General features: G+C 37.5%; 1 protein-coding gene across 5 annotated transcripts in view; it reads right to left on the bottom strand.

Annotated features, from left to right (window-relative positions):
• The window catches only part of LOC136871621 (RNA-binding protein 1), a 98075-nt gene that overhangs the window by 36213 nt on the left and 42085 nt on the right, over positions 1-19777 (bottom strand). The window lies entirely within an intron of this gene.

Raw genomic sequence — 19777 nt, 5'->3', positions numbered from 1 at the left:
AAGAAATATTATTTTAGTAACTTCAGATCGAACATATAAGTATCATTCTGGAGAAAATACTTTGATGCATAATAATTTACATAAATTAATGGATTTATAAGGTCACTTCCAAGACATCTCACACTAGCCCTGCCATAAAAATGCAATCTCTTGCTCGCCTGCAACGTTAACTAAATCCCTTAACACTTTAGCGTCGACGTGTACATTTGCTTTTTCCGCGGTAAACTGCTGAAATGCCGTATGCATTTTTCAGGTTGTTGTGGGCTACGGATGTTCGAAAATTCATTCGTAGATGATAATCAAAGACATATTTTATGTTCAAAGTTACTATTTTTGTGTCCCCCCATTGGGGTGACATATGGTTATTAGGTTGAATATGCAACAGAGAAAGCGCATGTCACCCCTACAGGGGTGACGGCCTTTTTACCTTTGTTGTTGTGGAACACAGTGCTCTGTACTGTGAGCTGTTGAATTATGCGCCTTTCAACGAGTTCCTTGTAATATACAGTTTTGTGACAAGAAATTAATTCATGTTATGCGTTTCTGTGTTGAGTAAGCCATGATTACCGATAGAGAGATAGAAGAACAACCTGAAAAGGGTTCGAGTGTTGAATCAAGAGATGTTGACATTTAGGATTTGCAATGTGATGCCACCTTTTCCGAGTCAGAATTCAACAGTAGTTTGTGTAGTGAGGACACTAGCAAAGATTCCAGCGCTGCATCGGGCAATGATTCAACCAAATCATCAGCCAGTGACAATTACTGGGGAACATTCCCAGGTTTGCAGAAACATTTTTTTAATTCACACGTAGCCCCGGTTTACAATTTCATCTGAGTGCTAAATCTCAACCAGTATGTAAGAATAAAGCAATAATAGACTCCAATCCACATTATTTTCCTTGCCATTAATAATTGAATTCTGATGGTTGCGTATGTCACCCCATATGGGGTGACTAATGTCAGAGAAATTCCACTGTTTGTTGCGCAATGCCCAGCGTGCTGAGAAAGGAATGGGCACTGCGCTGCACTCTATGGACACCTTACGTGAACAAGCAATGCAATACAACAGCGAATGGTAGCGCTAGTTTCGTGCGACAGCCTAAAGTTGAAAGACCTGGACACACTGCCGTGTCACCCCATGAGGGGTGACATACTATATTTTGTATAAGGGTCCGTCACCCCACATGGGGTGACATCGTCTTCAAAGTGTTAACATGCTGATTGATATTATAGTCATTTCTATCATATTTTTAATTATGACATTTCCTTGGTTCACTTTCTCATCAAACACTAAATTTAATGAGCCAGCAAGCAGGATATGCAACAATAGTGACATCTACAGAAGTGGAACATCTCAAAAGGAAACTTAAATCTGCCCAAAAAGCAAGGACCTCTTTAGTAAAGTATCTTTATTGTTAACCTGAAGTATAGACATGAAGCTCTATATTAAGAAAATGTAATTACTAACGTAATAAAAGAAGTTTTAGATGCGTACTGTGTGGCTTATTAGGCTTTTTCCAGACTCCTTACCTTGTTTGCTGATAAAGAGGCTAGGCACGCTTTAATCCCTGAAATTTTGACCTACTGTTTAGAGCAAATGTCCAAATTGCTCTGATTCCCCTTTCTTCAGATACGCTGGAAGTGAGTATTTACTTCAACAAATTTGATGCTTTGACAAACTGACTATTGCCATATCAAGCCAGAATTTAAAAATACAAGGGAGCCTGATATAACATATCCTGCCAAAATCATAATCAACTACTTCCAATGGTGAAAGCAATGAATTATTGACGAAAAAAAAAAAAGGCCCCAACAGACCCAAAACATGAGTGATCAAAATACAAAGGGTAGTTTGGAAACAGTATTATTCTAAACAAAAGACTGAAGCTCAAAATTGTTCGAATATTCGTACGTGCCCAATCTCATATCACAGGAAAAAAGATATTGACTACTGCTCAGCTGGAATATTTCCACTCAATGATGAAGTAATGCAAGAAACGATTAACAAGATGGTGAGAAAATGAACGATTCATAATCGGTTTAACCAATTAGTCACAGAACAGGTTTTAATTGCTTCCTCCAAATTTCGTTAAAATATTAGACATTTAATTTCTTGACATATTTTGCCACGTGACCAACAGACTGGAGCATGTCTTAAAGCAGCACAGGAGGTTTCAAAACATGGGGCTAGGGTAAGTAAAATTAAAATAAGTTTCAAAATAGAGTATCTCCCACTTCTACACAAACTCATTCATCCAATTGGAACAAAATACATACAGAAATATTCAGATATTATACTTATATTTTCAATCTATCAGAATTTACAAGCATGGAAACACTGATCAATAAAAGCAACTGACAGGTTCATTTACACAGAGCTATTTAAACCAAGGGCACGTCAAGGAAAAATGAAGAGCTTATTTAGTAGCAACTTAAAAAGTAACCCTGTCATTCAACCAAGAACACACCGTGTCATGTTGACAGAATAACGAGAGATTAAATTTTGAATTCAGGAAGCATTAAGATATATAAGATACAGTGCACTACGACTCTGACACAGTTTCTACATAAAGCTGAAATGTTAAGTTCATTCTGTCGCACCTAACAAAACCAACTCGCCAGTGAAAGGCTGAAAACAGGACTGAATCACTAAATCAATTTCCACATTCCCATCTGATTAACTGACTTTTCATTAAAGTGAAATCTGTAAAACTGAACTAGGACTATGTTATGCAATGACTGAATTTTTCATATTCTCCAACTTTGATGAACATAAATTAGTGGCTTAGCTTAAATGGGAGGAAAGTATTTCACTGCAAGATTCTCCACTGCATTTTCAATCCAAGGAGGGAGCTCAGAAACATCACCTACAGGTTAGGAAATTTAGGAACAGTCATTTCTCCTGTATTCCTTTGAACACAGTTACCAAAGACTTCCAAGGGCAATCCAAAGAATCCTAAAAACAAAAAGTGCAAAAACATCCCACATACAACAAACATTGCATCACATAAGCAATACCACTTCCATGAAATATCAACAAGGTTTCAATGTACATCACTCACAAAAAAATAAAAAAATATCACACAAGTCAAATAATCTGTTGAAAAAAAGAATACGAAACTTGCCACTTACCAAATTTTCTTATGCAAATCATATAAAATCTTATTACAAGTAAGGTGATTTTGGTTGATCTATGGCAAGAAGGCAACAAAACATTTTTATGGGCAGAAGAGAGACCAAGGAACAAAAATTTTACCAACCTTAAGGGAGTGGAAAATCTTTTCATGGAAGCAAAGAAAAATATTAACTCGTTTTATTTATACTGAATTATGTATTTATGAAGGTGAATTATAACTCCAGCTTTAAAATTGTTATACTACTCTTCCGAAGGGCCTAAGAAAACAAGTACTTTCTCTGTTCAGACAATACTCATGACGTTAGTGAACAATCAAATTTTTTTCATTTGGCCAAACTTTTAATACCTGACAAACAGTTGTTACACCATCCAAGACACATGGAGCATCCTTTTAATACTGGTGAAACAGTGATGTATTCTGCTTGTAATCTTGCCAACACTGTTGACCTAATGAAGAGTGCTGATCTGTTTCAATATTACTGTTTGTGTGTGTTATTTTTTTCATACAGTTGGCACAGACATCAGTGAATCTATCAAATATGAAGGCTACTTATTCCTTATGGTATTATTATAATAAAATTAGTCTCTGATAAAATTCTACTAAGGCTGATAACCAACATTTCAAACTTTCAACTCCAAAAACAACAGCAATACAATGTAGAACAGAAAACAGCTGTGGTAAAGCAATGAAGTCTAAGTTACTTTGAGTAGATCTGCCAGTTAGTCAATAAAACCTTGATGAATGCAAATATCTACTGTATTTGTTTATTCACAATAGCTTGAAAACTATGAAGAAAATTTTGCACTTTGTGCAGAACAATTCCTTTTCTATCCTGCTGCTACAAGATCTTGTTGGACCACTTAACTAAGATGTAGAAGTCACACACAGGCCTGCTTTTCAGACAATATTAAATCTGCACATGCAAACTCGTGTGGATACCATGATGGGTCTAATTCAGAGTTCTTGTTCCCTTCTAACCATCTCAAAAGAAGTTCAATGAATATCCAGTCCCAGTATGACATTTTAATTCAGACAAAAAGTTTTGTTTTGAAAAATTGCAACACCACTGCTGTGAAGAATGCTCTTTTCTATTGGGAACAGAAATAAACAAACGGAACTGTAAGTGTTAGAAAATACTGCTGCAGCATTCGTGTGTAAGGGTGCACATTTTAAATGATGTGAACACTTCAATGGTCAACTATTGTGCTTATTCATAACACAGTTCGCTAAGTGAAACAGTGGTTGCCTAAAATTCACAGAACAACTTGGAGAGTGTGACCCTGCAATAACAATGACAGCTCAAACATGACTTGTCCAATAAAAATACAGCTTTGGGTTTTGCTGAACTCTTCACAACTCAAACTTCTGTATCCCAAATTGCAATGATGAATTTCAGATTTCCTAAACATGAAACAATTCAATTCCAAGTTTGAAATGTATACTTCTGTCTGATCAGCTGAAACAAGATGTTTAAACCCATAAAGACAGCTGAAGGAAAATGGCATTTAGACAGAATAGTAGCTACTGATACTGTAATCCTACCAATAGTGTGTTTTAGGTATACTTTAACCCAAAAAATAAACTACAGAAATGAAAGTAATTGCACTTAAGAAATGTAACATTGAACAAAATCACTTATTTTTTAAAAGGCTGCTATATTTTATACTTCACATTCTCATCATCCTAAACCATCTCCAGTTTCCCGGGTGTGGTATATGAGCCTCCTCCACCTCATCCTGTCCTTGTACCATACCTCCTCCATGAACTTGACCCGTCCGACTCATTGGCTGAATGGTCAGCGTACTGGCCTTCGGTTCAGAGGGTCCCGGTTTCGATTCCCGGCCGGGTCGGGGATTTTAACCTTAATTGGTTAATTCCATTGGCCCGGGGGCTGGGTGTTTGTGCTGTCCCCAACATCCCTGCAACTCACACACCACACATAACACTATCCTCCATCACAATAACACGCAGTTACCTAAATATGGCAGATGCCGCCCACCCTCATCGGAGGGTCTGCCTTACAAGGGCTGCAATCGGCTAGTAATAGCCACACGAAATTATTATTATTATTAACTTGACCCAATCATGACCTCTCAGCAGTACATCGTTCTTAACTAAATCTATCCATTTCCTTCATGGCCTTTCCACAGGTCATCTTCTCTCTACTTTTTAGTCAAATTCCTTCCTTGCAGTTCTGTTAAGTGGCATCCTCTTCGTGTGACCAAACCACTTCAGTCTTGATATCTGCATCTTATTGAGAGAATAATCTATTCTTACTTCTTTTCTAATTTTCTCATTCCTAATCTTGTCTTTCCTGGTTTTCTGGATCATAGTGCGTAGGAATTTCATTTCAGCTGCCTGGAGTTTGGAATTATCTCTATTGGTCAGTGTTGTGGTTTCAAGACTATATGTAAGAACTCTTGTATAATAGGTCTTGTACAATGCCATTTTTGTTTTCATAGGTATCTGCTCATCCCACAGCAGGTGTTTCACCCGGCGGTAAAATTGCGTTGCCTTACTGATTCGATTGTTCACGTCATGTTTTGCTAGGTTGTCATTCGATAGAACGCTACCCAAGTATTTGAAACTGGAACGCTGTCCAGTTGGGCTTCATTTAACATGACTATTGGTTCAGTTCCTTCCCCATGCACTTTCATCACCACCGTCTTGGTCTTACTGATGTTTAAACCATATTTCTTTAACTCCTCATTCCAGCTTTGCATTCTCTCTCCCAATTCCTCTTCCGAGTCACTACAGATCGCAACATCTGCAAATGTGAAGGCTTTGATATCTCCAGGTTCTATCCTTTTAATAGATTTCATTACTACATCAATCACAATAATAAATAGAATTGGTGACAATGAGCTGCCCTGCTGCCCTCATCTCTTTGTTTCACACCAGTCTCACAAACCACGTCCTACCTGAATACAACTTCTATTCAAACTATACAACATTTTCATTTTGTCTATGAGGCTGTCTCGCACCAGAAGTTCTTTCATCCATTGCCAAATTCCTTCCTTTGGTACACTGTCGTAGGCTTTCTCAACATCCCAAAATATTAGAAATAAAGGCTTGTTCTTCTCCCAGCATGCTCATCTTCCAAAATTGGTTCAACAATATCTCTGATTCTGATCTCTATTATTTTTTCCAATATTTTCAGTTAATTTTTCTGCCTCTTTTCTTCAGTTCTACTTCCAAATCTACGACTTGTCATATGCCTATTTTTCCTCTTGCAGCATCAGCAGAAAATCACAACTCAATTTTCTATCAATAAGTTTTGGTTTGAAAACCCCAAAATGTGAATACACCATACAAATAAGATGCGAGACAAATGCGACAGTGGAAGAGCATACAGGCTATCGAGTATCACACATACACTGCCTTAAGAGACAAGTATGGCGAAAAAAATTCTAATGAAGCAGAGGCTGGTCAAAAGACAAGTTCTACCTAAATGTTACACAAAAAATGGTCATTAGAAAATTATGAATGTTCTGAAGTAAATAGCACTTTTAACAGTAAAATAATCGTGTCCATGACAATGATGCAGTCTATCAGGTGGATCCGAAAAACTAGAGAAATCACTCGGTATCGCTAATGGCATGCAGGGTAATTTCTTACGACTGTATTTGTGTGTGACAATACATGATGCTTAGTTCAATCGTAAATGAAAATCCTCAGTTCAGTTAAAAAGCTACAAAATCAACCCTTTGTGTGGCAGAAATGGAGTGTTCATTAGGATTCTTGTCCAGCGTACAAGGCTACGACCACTCCACAATGCTTGCAAGCAATTGTTCCAGACTTCATTTCCGCTGCACACTGGTGATCTGGCAGTTAAGATCTTAATATTTAGAAGATTACAAATCGTGGTCACTGCTACACAAAATGGTCTCCAAGAAGAGATTCTCTAGTGCACACAGGCTAAAATGAGCCTTAGTCTCTTGTAGCAAATTTTCCCGCAACATCAAATCACGTGTCCCACAAAGGATCTGTGACCAAAAATGCGGTAATTTTCAATAGTATACTATATTTGCATAATGGACGCCACTGCATAATGTACCCACTCCTATCATTCCCTTGAAATTCTTTGGAACATTTATTGTCAATGACAAAAAATGAAGGGCAGTAGTCTTGTTCAAATTCAAGGTTTAAAACAACGTATAAAAAACAAATCATAATTGCTCCTTTTTTTACATGAGTCTGATGAGGTTAAGTCTGTGTGTTAATAATAGCAATAAAATTATAGTCAAGTTGTGTTTTACCAATAGTTGCACAATACAATACAGACAATACAGTTTGCAGTCACTACTGAAACTGAGACAAAATTTCAGACGTTCTCGGCTACTGTCCAGAAAAGGTATGCGGTAGAACGTCAGGAAATGTGAAAGACAAAGAGACACACTGGTGGAATGATAGGGTAAAGATTGAAGTGAAGGAAAAGAAAATGGCATGGAAAGCATGGAAAACATCTAGGACTGAAGTAGCAGAAAATATGTGCAGGCATTGAATTTCACCAAGAAAGTAGTGGAGAAAGAAAAGAGGAAAAGCTGGGCCTTATTCACACAGAAATTGAAAGATGATATGCAGGGCAGCAAGAAATTATTGTTTAATATTTTAAGAAACAAAAAGAGAGATCAAGTAAACACCAGATTTGTGAAGGATGAAGGCAGCATAATATTAACAAAGCCAGAAGAAATAAGAAATAGATGGAAAGAGTATTTTCAGAAGATGCTGAACATTAGAACTGATGACAGTCAATGGACAACCAGGAAAGGCAATTAGTTCATGAAGAAATGGATAAAGAAATTACAATGAATGAAATTGCAATGGCAGTACGAAAGATGAAGAATGGAAAACTGCTGGAATAGATGAAATTTCAGTGGAGATGATAAAGGCAACTGGAGCTGTAGGCCTGCAGTGGACATATCAAATTCTCAGGAGTATCTGGGAGAATAAGGATGTCCCTGAGGATTGGCAAAAAGGAATAATCATCCCAATTTTCAAGAACGATATGAAAGTATTGAAGAACTATAGGGGAATTACTCAGATATCCCATGTTGCTAAGATAATGGAGGATACTGGCAAGTAGGATAAGGTTGAGGGTCGAAAATCAGATACAGGAAAATCAGTTTGGTTTCAGAAGAAGAATGTCAACAATAGAGCCCATTTTCACTATGAGACAACTAATGGAAAAGCAATGGGCGTATGGAAATGATATTGTGATGACATTCATTGACATAGAAAAGGCAGTGCCCCCAGGACTAAAGTTTGGGACAGTCTGGTGCAAAAAGGAATTGGACAGGGATTAATAAAAATGATCATGGCAATGTGCAAGGAATGATGTTTTTGTGTGCAAACACAAATTGGCAGGACAAATTGGTTCAAAATCACTAATGGGCTGAGACAAGGAAGTGTTCTATCGCCAATCCTGTTTACAATAGTAATGGACAGTGTTGCCAACTCTGCAGATTTTCCACTAGATTTGGCGGAATTAGAAGACTGTCTGCGGAGAAATATAGCCATTTAGCGGACAGCGGATTTTTTGGCGGAATTCTAGATTTATTATAGCGGAATTTAGCGTTTTATCTATATTACTTTTCTAAAAAAAAAAATGTGTACTCCAGTCTGTCTCTGAGCTATTCCGTATTTCTTGTCCGGAGCTAGCAGTCACATGAGGAAAACATGTTATTTTGATTTGATGTTATGAGATCATGGTATCAAATTTGTAATGCGTGGGGGAAGGTACTTATCTCTTAGTTGACGAATAACGACAGATAATGAAACTGAGAGAGAGTAGCATTTATATTTATGCTATGAAGGAAGACCGTTTAATGAATTGGCCTTTTCTGTGTGTAGCCCTTGAGGTAGGAGATTCGCCTAGTTTTCACCCGGCACTAAAACGCCTACAAGTTTTAGATTCACAATTAAGTATTTATTTATTTATTTTCCACCTAGTCGATACAATGATATTATTGACATGATATCGACTAGGTGGAAAATAAATAAATACTTAATTGTGAATCTATTGAAGTGCGATACGGACCATGAAGCTGATTTTATGTAATACAAGTTTTAGCTCGCTGGCTCGCAGGCAGTGGGTTAATACTAGTGAAACTCACAGATTAGGTGAGTACAGACATTTATTATTATGTGCGTATGGACTCAATGGATCACGCAAAGCTCTAACTATTCTGTTTTCTGAGTTGCCAAACAGCTCTCATCCTTTCTCCATGGATCCTTTTTCGTTCTTCTGTCCACTTTGCTCCAGTCTTCTTTTTCACTTCGTTCTCTGGTTGCACTTTCCATCCATTAATTCTTTTCCTATAGAGGTTTCTGTCAGCGGTGTCATTTGAATTCATCTGGGGGTTTTTTTCCAGATCCTTCTTCACTTCTAGTACCCACCATGGAATAATTTTTAGATCTATGTAGGTGAGAATCTTGTGTGTTAGTCTACTTGCCGGCAGTCTGCAGACGTGTTCATAAAATTTCAGACGTCTTTTTTCGGATGTCTGCTGCAATGTTGGAAAGATCTTCTGTCACTTTGCATGACCTCAATCTATATCTTCTGTTTTTCAGGGGCCGAGAATTTTGCTCAGATTATTATTATTATTGCCCATTATTTGAGATCGGATTTCTTGGCAGAATTATAGCGGACTTTTAGTAGTATTTAGTGGATCCTGAAAATATAAGTTGGCAACACTGGTATTGGATGACATCATGAGAACAGCAAAAGCAACATATGGAGGAAAAGAAATGAATATCATTATTTGCAGTTGATATCGTGATTTGGGGAGGACATGAATGTTCAAGAACAGTTGGATGTGGTGAATGGGAAGATCGAAGAACGTGAATTGAAAATAAGTGTAGAAAAGAGTAAAACTGTTGTTATGAAATAATGGTGAATGCAGGCCTGGATGCTAAGATTAGCAGGAGGATTCAAGCTGGAAGCTGTTTCTATCAGAGTGTAAGGAACATGTTATGGGACAAAGATGTGCCAATGGAAGCAAAGGAAACTATGTACAAGATGTATTACATACCCATAACTTACGGAGCAGAAACTTGGACAATGATGAAGGATGAGAGACTAATACAGGCAGTTATACGTTCTTGACGAGTAGAAGAGACAAAATAAGGAATGAGAAAATCCAGAAAGAAATTGGAGTGGAGAAATGAATGATAGAATAGACAAGAGCCAACTAAGATGGTTTGGGCACATAAAGCGAATGAGTGATGAAAGAATGCAAAAAAAAAAAGGTGATGGAAATGCAAGGAAAGAGAGGCCTTGGACGACCACAATTGAAATGAAAGGACACAATCCAATGCAGTATTAAAGAAAAAACCTGGACTGGGACACAGTGTTGGAGGAGGAGTGGTGGTGGAAAGACCGAAGAAAGTGGATAGGAACCATATTTGCCCCTACCCGGCTACAGATGGATAAAGGGAAATGATGATGATGAGCAACATAAGCCAACATCACTTTTCGTTGGTGGTTTTAATCAGATCACTTCCCGCTCCCTTCTCAGAAACGGTAGTGTTCCTTGGCGTGTTAGAACACACAGGGGTTTGGTCAGTATTGCTGATCTGCGAGAAGAGATACAAGTTCTGCCACATTAACCTGAACACATCCGGAGAAACTGTAATTTTATCGGAACAGCCTTAGGCACAAAGACATTTTCCGCCGCAATGACAAGTTATTGCACCGCATAAACAGAGTAGCTCATCCACAACTTGCCGTGTGCAAGTTTCCCCGAATATCGCAGAATGCTCAATTTCCTGTGCTCTTAGTTGTAAGATTTCGTTAGAAACACTGCAACCGTTGGTCCACATCTCTCACCCATTCCAGCAAGGCTTCAACACCTGGGAACTTGCCCTGTTTTGGGCCACAGGAAACTCACGGCCTGCTGCTGTTATATTTTTCTTTCTCGGTGAATTCCTCGGCTTTTAGCTTGAACAAAGCCGTGTAACGTAACTTTCCCCATGACAAGTATTTACCAACAAGCTCCTTAATGGTTGAATTGAGACTGTGGGACAGTGGCCCTTTCCAGTTGTTACTGTAGATGTGCAACCTTGCAACAAGCCCAAGAATTGGACGCGAGACTCTTACCACTGCAAAAAAAAATATGCGAATATTCGATCAAAAATTAGAGGTGCAGCTGATATGAGAGCGAATACGGTATTATATGTGATCTATTATGTGTGTTCTCTTTTTCTCTGGCTTGATGAGACTAGTTTGTTCCTTCCCTATACAGTAAAACCTCGTTAAGACATTTCTGCAGGGGACAACAAAAAGAACGCGTTAGAAAACTTACTACTGAATATACGAATAAAACTTCTCAACAGGGTTATTGAAACACTAAATAAGATTTTTTACCGACATAACGGCATTTTAAGTCGTGTACCCGCGGGTAGGTACAGTGTAAACTATATCTACCATACCTAAAGATGGAGGAAAGTATTGAAAGGTGTGAAAAACACGAGAGAATATGAAAACCTTTTCCGCTGGAGGTTATAAAATAACAAGTGCAGTAAAAGTTCTGAAAAACAGTAAACAAGAAATATGAAAACATGCACAGGTGCCAATAAAAATATACAAGTATTTTTGCAGCTCACACTTTCTAAAACAAATGTTATTAAAGCCTTTTATTTTGGAGCAGTGGGTTTTTAAACATTAATCTCTGGTCATACTCTTTGACAATGAACTGGAGGTTACATTCGACCATATGCAACTGGCAGGGATGACTTGGGCAGCCATTTTGAATCAAACAAAACTTCGACCAACTTGAATGATAAGAGTCGAAACACGAAGGTGCAAGTTCAACATTTGCAACCTCTGCACGCTTTTAGATGCGGATGCCACTGACATTTTAGTTTTGTCTTTATTAGTAAGGAATTTCATGACTTTTTCCATATCCATAACCAGGGCCCTGTTTCATAAAACATATTTCACTAATATTATAGTAAGAAACCAATAATATTAACTAATAATATTAGTATTATGTTTCATAGACAACATGACTAATAAAAGTTACTCATATTATTAGGATTATTTCCATGAGTGTATTTTGACTCATAATTCATATTATTAGTGAAACCAAAGTAAGCGGCATTTTAATATTTTGGCATAAAATTGTGAAGATCACTCAAATGGTCGACTGATTCAAACCGTGATAAGGAACGAGTGTAGGTATTCACCGTTCAATAAGTGGTACGTCAAAAACAGCCTGTCCTGGCATATAACAAACATATGAATACAATGGGAGATTTAGGTTAGATTACAGAACTACTGAGTATTTGCTTGATAGGATTGGTAATAGAACGTTCCACTGCAAGGAATGAAGCATAACCTTAAAATAGCAGCTTTGCATTGCACTCCACTGGCTGGTAGTGATACACAGTATCATTGTGTTTCTCTAATGCAGTTCTGCTTGGGCACTCCAAGTATCCTTTAAAATCTTGGCTTATATCACAAGTAAACCAAGATGATGCTGGTGATGATTATTGTTTTAAGAGGAAGTAGGCTACAACCTAGGCAACAATCATCTATAATAACACTAATCAGATAGAAAAATGGAAAGGATCCGACATTTTGAAAATTGAAGGTATCGGCTAAAGAAAGAGAAAGGGCGTGAAAATGACTCTTTCGGCCTCGCAACCTAATACTGTAAGGGTCTGAAAAGAACAAGAGTTGAACAAGGGAGGTCAGAAGGGTAGATGAAAATGAGCCTGGCAGAAGTAAGTTGAAGCAATGGCAGGAATCATCTCAGTGCCCCATGTTCGCAAACACACGCTACCAAGTTGAGAGCCCTTGGACCCCCTTTAATCACCTCTTACGGCAGGCAGGGGATACCGTGGCTGTTTTTTTTTTTTTTTGCTAGGGGCTTTACGTCGCACCGACACAGATAGGTCTTATGGCGACGATGGGATAGGAAAGGCCTAGGAGTTGGAAGGAAGCGGCCGTGGCCTTAAGGTACAGCCCCAGCATTTGCCTGGTGTGAAAATGGGAAACCACGGAAAACCATCTTCAGGGCTGCCGATAGTGGGATTCGAACCTACTATCTCCCGGATGCAAGCTCACAGCCGCGCGCCTCTACGCGCACGGCCAACTCGCACGGTGTGGCCGTTATCCTGCTGCCCCCAACAAAAGAGAGTAAACAAAGATTTTGCTAGTCCATCTCAGAGATTTTTAAGAGCTCGTGTAATAAAAAAAGTAAAAGGAACAAGGAGGGTTATAGAGTGCAAAAGGCTGCGAATAATTGACGTTTTAACTCAATCACTTTCCACAAAGAAACTTTCTTCTCTCACATTATTTTCACTTCTTTTATCCATTTTCATACGTATCAAATACACAACAACGAAAATATCAACTGAGCCTTTTGAGCATGTGGATTAATAGTCGGTTGTAGTCAGGCATTAGTCTACTGCTAGGAACAAACCCAAACCAAGAACATATGCAACAGATCTATTCTAACCTCCATTTGCATCAGCTGACTAATGAACTAATATTATTAGTGAAGATATTTTATTAGTCATGTGTAAATCTTTATGAAACAGAATTTGGTTAACTAATAATTATTTTTATGAGTTCTAATATTACAGTAGAACCTCGATAATTCGAAATCGGTTAATTCAAAATCCTGCCTACTTCGAAAAAACTCTCGTTCCCGGAAACATGAGATAGTTTTGCATGTTATTTTAATTAATTCAAAATATAGATAATTCGTAATTCGAAGTACAATGTCGGCCCCATTACCGAAATTCAGACTTTTAATTCGAAACTGCGTTTACATTTTAAAACAATAGTATGTTAAGAGTAATTTCAACTCTAAATTTATCCGCGTCATAATAGAATGCGTTGCGGAACGTGGAGGGGTAGCTTTCCGCACTTACACTCACTTCGGTGGGTCTACAGTGCGCTTCAGGATTGCTAAGTTGAATGAAATCGGAATTCAACCTTTTAAGGAACGCCGTAATATCACGCAACAGGCAGTGTGCGGGAAAAAAAGAATCCGCGAATACTGGCAATGCCGACAGTTGACGAACAAACGTGGCTCATATAATAAATTCGTAGGCACCAAACAATATTGTCATTGCCGGTGAAACTGCATTGCTTTATTTTAATGTGAGCACAAACGGTCTTATGGTTTTAAAGAAGAAATTGCCAGCCGGGAAATCGTACAAGTGTGAGGTATGGGGGTCATAGTAGTGCGTTGCAATACACATGGAAGCGAGATACTTTATCCCCTCGTCATAGGAAAGTTTGATAAGCCACAATGTTTTAAGAGCGTCGGGCACTTTCCATGCCAGTACAAAGCATCTATAATAAAAATGCAGTACAGAAATCCAAAAAAATAATGCATTTGCACAGGGGAACCGGCATAATTTATCCTCGTCTTTGAATTGTGAGATTTTTTCTTTCGTTGTGTGAGGTTATGTTTGTCAGTGATTCATCGAAGTGCATTATTTGAACATTGTAAATGCACCTTGTTGGATACATTTCGGAAATAGTTTTTTCCATGGCATTTGGAAGGTCTAAACTGTGAATCGAGGTGATTGCATGTATTAATGGATCTTACAATACTTTGTGATGCGGCAAGTGTTTACATTTCTGAAGTACGAGAAAAGTGCCATGGCGGGAAATCGTACAAGAATAGTGTCATAGAAAAGTTCGATTTTAAGGGCATCGGTTACTTTCTGTGTAAATACAAGGCACCTAAATGCATACAGTATAGTAATCCAATTAATAAAGCACTTGCACATGGGAGACAGCATAGATTTCTCCTCATCTTCGAATCGCGCTTTTTTTCCATTCTTTCGTTGCCTGAGGTTATGCTTAGCAGTCAGATATCCGAGTGCATTATTTGAATACTGTAAATTCACCTTCTTGGATACATTTTGGAAATAGTTCTTTTTTCATAGCATTTGAAAGGTATAAACTGTGAATCAAGGTTAACTGCATGCAGTAACGGGCCTTAGAATATTTTGTAACGCGGCAAGGGTTGGTACTTCTGAGTTGCTAATTGGCGGTTAATTCGAAATCACGTAATTCGAAGTCCGATTTTTGAGTCCCAACGACTTCGAATTAACAAGGTTTTACTGTATTAGCTAATATTATTAGTTAGTTTTATGAAACAGGGCCCTGGCTATAATGAGACAAATATGCATCACATTAGTCAGTTTCACATGATTATGTTCCTAATCCAGATGTAGGCTATCTTATCACGCGATAAATGTTGTCTACACTTCACTATATCAATCAACACAAAATAAATTTCTGAATGGAATGCGAAATACAAGCACAAATAGGCTCACTTGTGTTATTCGGTAATCTCGCTGCTAACCAGTAAGCAAAACTGAACATTGCTGAGGCTAACGGCTTACTCCCTGAAGGTGCAACTTGTAATGTTAAGCTCAGGTATTAAAGGTCTTTTCCCATAATCACGACTGTGGCGACGGCTCTTACCCAAGAAATAAAATTTTTTCACAAGGGATGACATTTTCAGGGCTAGGAAAAAAGTGATCGTACTAAGCGGTAAATAGAAAAAATATGACGCGACAAGTGAGGTATTTTAATACGATGAGAAGCAGGACTTAGAATTTACGATGTGTTAAGCGGGAAAACATATTCATGAAGAACGCAGTAACGAGGTTTCAATGTACTTTTAATATTTCCCTAAATACTGGTTCTTTTCTTTAAAAAAGAAATACAAATATTACCGCTATTTTCTTTCAATGGCAGAGACAATAACAATCCTAAACGATTTGTCAAAACCACTGCTGAAAGATGATTTCGAAGATTCACAAGCAATGCCATTGCTGGGCTGATTTCCAATGCAGTTCATTAGAATGTGATTAATTTCTGAACAAGTATGTTTTTGAATTGCTGATGCAATGTACAGACTAGGTCATAGTAGACAGGATTCATAGTTTCAAAACGAACTGTCATGGATTTAGAAGAAAATCTGGATCACAGAGAAAGGATCTATCATCATATCTGTATGCTGGGAAAGCTTCCAGTGATCACATCCTGCGATTTACCTGAACCAAGCCAACACTCACCAAGACTTCTCACTTATCCATTACAAAAAAATATTCTCCTGAATATATTTTCATTCAAGTTACTGTGTTATATTGAAAAATTTGGCAGAGCGAAGGCAATGGATATCACAAGAACCCATGCAATGGACTCAAAAACTAAAGTTCAAGAAGTCTATATACTGAACAGACATGACTAAATCAGCACTTCACAACACTCTTGTCTACTGGAATAAACTGATATTACCAAGTTCTTAAATGAAAACCGAGGAATATATATTTCTGTGTTCAAATCTGCCACTTCAAAGGTACAGTCGATTTCTTGGATAGCTCAGAAAGATCTCTCCTATCCAGGAGTAACTTAATATACCTCGGACAATAAATAATTTTTCTTTGTAGTCCTGGCATTACTTAAATAGCACAACATTAATCAAGGGACATCTTCCATGAGACATAAAAAGTAGCAAGTCATCTGATCATAAGCAATAACCATAAAAATTTAAAAGAAAATTACTGGTAAGTGGCAACTTCCATAAACATAATGTACTATTACATGTTCAAAACTGTCATCCAATTTAGCAGAATTCTCAAACAAATACAGAGCTCAAACATAATACAAAAGGCTGAAACATAATATAAGGTTCAATATTTTGATGAATTTGAATACACATCTGCAATGCTACTATTTGTTTTGAAGTAATTTTAGGAACTCTTATGACAACCTAATCACAAAAAATTCCATAGCTATGAAATTTTTTTAAATCGATTGTTCCCAAATATGGCATATCCTTCAAATTCTCCATAAATAGTCGGCCAAAGTTCAGACTAAACTTTGCAACTATGCATTTCAGCATCAATAAAGGGAATTACCAGGTAAATGAAACTCATCATTCGCACCACAGATCACAAATTGAAAAACTTTTATATTCGTAACTGCTCTATTTAAATTACCATATACTTTTATGGCAAATTTGAGCTATGTTTTCTAATCATCAATTTGGTAGTAGTGCAATTTTTGAAGTTTCCCTCAATAAAATACAATGCCAATTAGTGTAGTACAACAGTACAGTAGAAGTCCGCTATAGCGAGTAAGGCATATAACAAGTACCCCGTTACGACAGTTTGTCTCTGCCCCTTCAAAATTCCTGTATTAAACTGAGTATTATCATTCGGTTACAACAAGAGCCCTATCAATGACGCATCCGTTATTACGAGCCATTAAGTGCACACAAATTTTTTCCATTACCAATATTTTTGCACCTCAGAGACTATGTTTCATGTGATCTACCACCTTCGGAATAGTTTCATCACTATGTCCACTAGTGAGCTCTCTCGTCTACATTCAAAGGTGATGTCTGAGTCTATAATACCCGTCGACTGCTGTTCTGTAGAAAATTTGAAATGAAAGAGAACATGTTTTCATAAATGTGCAAATAACGTGTCCGATAACTGTTGTTAACTAGCTAAAATAAAGGCTGAATAAACAATCAATTTTAATGATTAATACTGCAATTAAGTCAGAATGGGATACACCTCAAGATATGGCAGAGTGTATCATTGATTTCAGAGATTAGTTTATATTTTTTCGCATTTGGTTAAATTATGGAAAGACTTACGTAAATTTATAGCGAGAAGGTTATTTCTCTAGTAGCGCTGAAAGTATGTTTTCATCATATGTTTTTGTAGAGGCTAATAGAACGTCATTCTTCACTATTTCCCGAGATCCAGTGACATTACCCAGAGAAAGTGTACAACCAGTTGCCGCGGTTAGCACTGTATAATAGAGGCAGTCCTTTTTAGCTACCGTATCTTTGTCTTCATGCTAACGCTGAATACTGGTTTCAGTATATCTTCTTGCGGCTGCACAATTATTCTACATTTCCGAGTGTTTAATAACCATTAACTGAAAATCATCGACACGTTGTTTTGGATTTGGAGAAAATACGGTATCACTCCAGAGGCTTCTGTGGCAAACATTTCAGTTTTATTCTTCTAACCTAACCATCGATTTATCACAAAAACATTTAAAAAGCCTGTAGAGAAATGATAACCTCCTTGATAAAAATACATCGATATATACACAAAACTTGTTGACAATAAACCCATCGTCTGCGCAGGGTCCACAGTGAAGTATGAAACAAAGTCTTAAAAACTTCCTTTTTCAATTCTAAATTAAAAATTACACATTCATTGAAATTGTATTTTGCTGAAAATGCAGGGTTATCGCCATAATATTCACTTTATCAATCTCCTCCTTTCCCCCTATTTAGCTCCTGGAATGTTGGGGCATTGATGGCACTTTTCCACCTTCCTCTCTCCTACCATTCATCTTCCAACATTTTGTCCGTGCATGTTCTCTCTTGTTCTTGCACTCCTCTTCAATGAATCGATCCATCTTATTCTAGGTCTCTCGCACACTCTCCCTCGAACTTCATCCTTTTTATCTGATTTGGTATTCCCTTCTTTATATGTCCAAACCACCTTAGTTTACTCCTATCAATTCTCTCATTTGTTTTTCAATTACAACATCTTTTCTCACATCATCGTTTCTCACTCTGTCTTCCTTTGTCTTTCTTATCATATTTTTACGTATTTCATCCGCTGGCTTGAATTCTACTCTCCTTCCAACTTGTCACTGTCCAGATCTCAGCCGCATATGTCAACATGGGTGCATGATACATTCTGTACATTATCCCTTTACAAGTCCTTGGTACTTATTACAGACAAGGTTTCTTACACACTAGTAGAATGCACTGCCCTGTTGCACCCTCTTGCTAATCTCCATGTCCAGCCTTGTATTCAGCATTAATTGAATCCTTAAGTATTTGAAACAGTCAATAATTTCAAGGCTTTGACTACCAATTTTCACAATGCCTTATAGCATTAATTTGCAATCATCCTTATCGTCGCCGTAAGACCTATCTGTGTCAGTGCGACGTAAAGCAAATAGCGCCAAAAAAAAAAAAAAAAAAAAAAAAAAAAAAAAAAAAAAAAAAAAAAAACCTGCCCTTAAAGCTTTCAATTATTTCACCAATATGAGATCTAAAGAAAAATGAAAAGAGACTGCAAACAAAAGCATGCTGTTTTATTTACATTGCATATATCATAGCTGCAATATTCTGATGCCTCTATATACAGGAAGAGGTTTACATAAAGAAAGAGAACCTGTATTTTATTATATTGCTTTCCCTTTTTTTATATACCTGCATTTCTAGTTTTCCCCACATCCATTGTCACTTTCCCACTCCCGCTTGAAAAACGATGCACCAGGGGTGTCACTGTAGTAGGACAGATATGAAAAATATACTCATTGGTTTATTGAAAACCCTGTCCTTCTATCCAGCCAACAGTGTGGCATCTTGCATTTGAAGATGCACAAAGGTTATTGGTTACTTTCAAATTGATAATCCTGCTTGACCAATTGTGTACGTGTTTAGAAAATGATTACCATATTGGGTGGTGTGTGGAGAGGTAGAATCCGCGAACTCTGGCGATGCCGACAGTAGTTGGCAAAAAAGTGCGGCTTATAGCCTATAATCAATTTGTACGCACCAAACAATATTGTCAATGCCGATGAAACTGCATTGTTTTTTTAAATGCTGAGGCTAAAC

The sequence above is a fragment of the Anabrus simplex genome, chromosome 4, assembly GCF_040414725.1.
Source record: "Anabrus simplex isolate iqAnaSimp1 chromosome 4, ASM4041472v1, whole genome shotgun sequence".
Lineage (NCBI taxonomy): Eukaryota > Metazoa > Arthropoda > Insecta > Orthoptera > Tettigoniidae > Anabrus > Anabrus simplex.
Note: the sequence above shows the minus strand (reverse complement) of the source record. Positions and strands in the feature narration are given on the sequence as shown.